Source organism: Bufo bufo, chromosome 6, assembly GCF_905171765.1.
Source record: "Bufo bufo chromosome 6, aBufBuf1.1, whole genome shotgun sequence".
Taxonomy (NCBI): Eukaryota; Metazoa; Chordata; class Amphibia; order Anura; family Bufonidae; genus Bufo; species Bufo bufo.
In genome coordinates, this window is record NC_053394.1 from 410641009 (window position 1) to 410646332 (window position 5324).

At 37.0% G+C, this 5324-nt stretch overlaps 1 pseudogene; it reads right to left on the bottom strand.

Moving 5' to 3' along the window:
• Positions 1-498: 498 nt before the first annotated feature.
• LOC121006547 lies at positions 499-616 on the bottom strand (annotated as a pseudogene).
• Positions 617-5324: the final 4708 nt, after the last annotated feature.

Sequence of the window (5324 nt, forward strand, 5' to 3'; positions counted from 1 at the left end):
GAAAAGCAGCCTGTTTCAGTTTAATCGTTATTTTTAATTAATTAAATGCTCAAAAATTTTTTGTCTCACTCTCATTTCTTCTTGTCTCTACTTGGAACCTTGTTAAGATCCAGCCATGCTAAATATGATTTTTTGCCATTTTTCAAGTGGTCTTAAACTTTTGATCAGGACTGTAAAACCCAAGGTAAGGTGCGTGGAGGTCTAAACACTTCATTTAGGTGATAAGCCAATTAAGCCATCAGTCTCAATTGGATTTGGGGTGTGAGGAGGCTGGCTGGGTTGCTGGGTGCTAGAACAAACCAACAGCTGATGCAATTAGGAGATTGACAGACTAGATGCAGGTATGCAGAATGCAGCACAGCATTGACTGACTGGGCAGAGAGAGGAGAAGCTGAAGTGCAGACTCCTAAGGCAGGACACACACACAACTTTCCACTTGCTTGCTGGAAGGATGCTTGCAATCTATCTATTTCATTCAGTTTTTTCATACTGGATTAGAAGGGGTGCACCGGTCCTGGAGGTACTGCAATAACAGGTTAATGCGTGGAGTGGACAGAGCAAGCTCTTTTTCCATCTCCCTGTTCGAAAAATCCATTTAATATTAGTGATGAGCGGGAGGTGCCATATTCGGTTTCGCGATATTTCGCGAATATTCGCATGAATATTCGTGTTATATTCGTCGAAATCGAATATTCGCAATTATTCCAATTATCGCGAAATTATTTTTCGCATATTGCGAAAATTTATCTTGATAGTATAAGGCAACGTTCCTATGCTAAGCTAATGACTATGGCTAGGCTAATATGTGTATATTACGAAATTTTGTAATATTGCTCTAACTTCGTCTCTTAGAATATTACGAATATTCTAAAAGACGAAGTTAGAGCAATTTAAGAACATTTGCAAAAGTCGAAATTGCGATGCGAGTAATATAACACGAAATAGTCGCATGAAGATTTAAACTTAGCACTGCTATATTCCATATTCTAGCCTAATATGGAATATAGCTGTGTTAAGTTAGCACTGCTATATTCCATATTAGGCTAGAATATGGAATATAGCTGTGCTAAATTGAAATCTTCATGCGACTATTTCGTGTTATATTACTCGCATCGCAATTTCGACTTTTGCAAATATTCTTAATATTGCTCTAACTTCGTCTTTTAGAATATTCGTAATATTCTAAAAGATGAAGTTAGAGCAATATTACGAAATTTCGTAAAATACACATAGATTGTATTTAAGCTAATATACTGCTATAGTAATAATTTTTAATAGTGTACATATTTTACAAAACTTAAGTTCAGAAGAGGCAAAAAAAATTACAGGAAAAAAAAGGGATTATAGCACTATATTAGCTAAATTACAATCTATATGTGTATTTTACGAAATTTCGTAATATTGCTCTAACTTCGTCTTTTAGAATATTCGTAATATTCTAAGAGATGAAGTTAGAGCAATATTACGAAATTTCTAAAAGACGAAGTTAGAGCAATATTAAGAACATTTGAAAAAGTCGAAATTGCGATGCGACTAATATAACACGAAATATTCGCATGAAGATTTCAACTTAGCACAGCTATACTCCATATTCTAGCCTAATATGGAATATAGCAGTGCTAACTTAGCACAGCTATATTCCATATTAGGCTAGAATATGGAGTATAGCAGTGCTAAGTTGAAATCCTCATGCGAATATTTCGTGTTATATTACTCGATGCGTTCTATTAAATTGCGATGCGACTAATATAACACGAAATATTCGCATGAAGATTTCAACTTAGCACTGCTATACTCCATATTCTAGCCTAATATGGAATATAGCTGTGCTAAGTTAGCACAGCTATATTCCATATTAGGCTAGAATATGGAGTATAGCAGTGCTAAGTTGAAATCTTCATGCGAATATTTCGTGTTATATTACTCGATGCGTTCTATTAAATTGCGATGCGACTAATATAACACGAAATATTCGCATGAAGATTTCAACTTAGCACAGCTATACTCCATATTCTAGCCTAATATGGAATATAGCAGTGCTAACTTAGCACAGCTATATTCCATATTGGGATAGAATATGGAGTATAGCAGTGCTAAGTTGAAATCTTCATGCGAATATTTCGTGTTATATTACTCGCATCGCAATTGCGACTATTGCGAAATTTCGTAAAATACACATATAGATTAGATTGTAATTTAGCTAATATGGAATATAGCAGTAAGTTGAAAGCGCCACTGACTGGAGCAGCCAGGAAGCCAGGAATCCAAAGGACAGGTAAGAACAACTTTAGGGAAGTGGGAAAGAAAAAAATATAATAAAAAAAAAAAAGAAAAAAAACGAATATTCTATTTCGCGAATATATAGAACGATATTCTAAATATTCGCGAAATCTCGAAATTGCGATATTCGAGAAAAAAATTCACAATTCGAATATTCGCGCTCAACACTATTTAATATATGGTTCCCAGATAGGAGACGTATCAGATATTAAACTGATAAGAACAGATTTTCTTTTCTTTTTTTTTTCTTTTTTTTTTGCCATTCAGTTCAAAGGTTTGAACTGAATCCAGACTTAATTTCAAAAGGCAATGTTAGAAAACCATTTACTTGTACCCTACTGCAAGCACCCTCATACAAACCAATCAACAATTCAACAAGTCTCGCAGGCACACCCATCCTTCACAAAACTTTGAACAAAAACTAATGCGCAACCCGATCAAACGCTTTCTAAAAATCAAGCTCTCTTGCATCCACTTTAGACCTGAAAATAATTTCCCTCCCTTTCTTCTTAAACCAATCATCCACATCACTTTTCGCTCTTTCTAGATCATACTCCACATCATAACCCATACTTTAGCATTTTTGTAGGAAAGAAATTCGCCTAGTGAACCACTTAAACCTTGATCTCTTTTCCCTAGCTTTAGCATAACCTATGTTTAAAGAAACATGCTATCCTACCCTTCACCCATTCCCACCACATCAAGACATTTACAAACCTGCCCTTTTCCCTCCTCCACATATTATATTTTTTCTCAAAAGCATCTCTAACCTTTTGGTCAGCTAGAAGAGAAATATTCATTTTCCATACCCCTCTCCCACAAACAAAATTACTAATTTCAAAAATGGCAAATAAACAATCATGGTCAGAAAAACAAACTCTCTCCTGATTATAAACCTTACATCCCACCGAAGAGCCAGAAAAGAAAAAATAATCCAGACGTGATTCAGTTCTCCCGTCATGAGCATGATAGGTAAAAGCATACTTCTTCCCCCCTACCGCATCCTGTAAAGAAAAATCCTGCATATGTTGTTTCCACAGGTTACCGGTGACATCCACTTCTGATTCATAAGATCCGGCTCTTCCCTTCTTCTCAAGAATACAATTGAAATCCCCACAAATAATAATCGGAATCCTCCCATGTAGAAAAAACCTCAATTTCTCAAAGAGAGCTAGTCTATCTTTTTTGACTGCATGACCATATACAGTTGCAATAAAAAGTATGTGAACCCTTTGGAATGATATGGATTTCTGCACAAATTGGTCATAAAATGTGATCTGATCTTCATCTAAGTCACAACAATAGACAATCACAGTCTGCTTAAACTAATAACACACAAAGAATTAAATGTTACCATGTTTTTATTGAACACACTATGTAAACATTCACAGTGCAGGTGGAAAAAGTATGTGAACCCTTGGATTTAATAACTGGTTGAACCTCCTTTGGTAGCAATAACTTCAACCAAACGTTTCCTGTAGTTGCAGATCAGACGTGCACAACGGTCAGGAGTAATTCTTGACCATTCCTCTTTACAGAACTGTTTCAGTTCAGCAATATTCTTGGGATGTCTAGTGTGAATCGCTTTCTTGAGGTCATGCCACAGCATCTCAATCGGGTTGAAGTCAGGACTCTGACTGGGCCACTCCAGAAGGCGTTTTTTCTTCTGTTTAAGCCATTCTGTTATTGATTTACTTCTATGCTTTGGGTCGTTGTCCTATTGCAACACACATCTTCTGTTGAGCTTCAGCTGGTGGACAGATGGTCTTAAGTTCTCCTTCAGAATGTCTTGATAAACTTGGGAATTCATTTTTCCTTCGATGATAGCAATCCGTCTAGGCCCTGACGCAGCAAAGCAGCCCCAAACTATGATGCCCCCACCACCATACTTCACAGTTGGTATGAGATTTTAATGTTGGTGTGCTGTGCCTCTTTTTCTCCAAACAACTTAACTTTGGTTTCATCTGTCCACACAATATTTTGCCAGTACTGCTGTTGAACATCCAGGTGCTCTTGTGCAAACTGTAAATGTGCAGCAATGTTTTTTTTGGACAGCAGTGGCTTCCTCTGTGGTATCTTCCCATGAAATCCATTCTTGTTTAGTGTTTTACGTATCGTAGATTCGCTAACAGGGATGTTAGCATATGCCAGAGACTTTTGTAAGTCTTTAGCTGACACTCTAGGATTCTTCTTCACCTCATTGAGCAGTCTGCGCTGTGCTCTTGCAGTCATCTTTACAGGACGGCCACTACTAGGGAGAGTAGCAGCAGTGCTGAATTTCTCCATTTATAGACAATTTATCTTACCGTGGACCGATGAACAGCAAGGCTTTTGGAGATACTTTTATAACCCTCTCCAGCTTTTTGCAAGTCAACAATTCTTAATTGTAGCTCTTCTGAGAGCTCTTTTGTGCGAGGCATCATTCACATCAGGCAATGCTTCTTGTGAAAAGCAAACCCAGAACTGGTGTGTGTTTTTATAGGGCAGGGCAGCTGTAACCAACACCTCCAATCTCATCTCATTGACTGGACTCCAGTTGGCTGACACCTCACTCCAATTAGCTCTTGGAGATGTCATTAGTCTAGGGGTTCACATGCTTTTTCCACCTGCACTGTTAATGTTTATATGGTGTGTTCAATAAAAACATGGTAACATTTAATTATTTGTGTGTTATTAGTTTAAGCAGACTGTGATTGTATATTGTTGTGACTTAGATGAAGATCAGATCACATTTTATGACCAATTTGTGCAGAAATCCATATCATTTCAAAGGGTTCACATACTTTTTCTTGCAACTGTATGTTATTCAACTTAAAACGCCAACCACGAAAAGAAAGTACAAAACACATACATCTTTCTTCTTCTACTACTTCTCTTTGTTCTACAATAATGTCCTTATTTTGAATTAGAACACCGATCCCATCATTCCTGTTTACTTTTGAAAAGGACCAGAACGATTTAACGTATGTCCATTCACATTCCTTCGGAGTAGCAGACAACCCACATTCTTGGACACAAACTATATCTGAGCCCTTAGAGGCTAA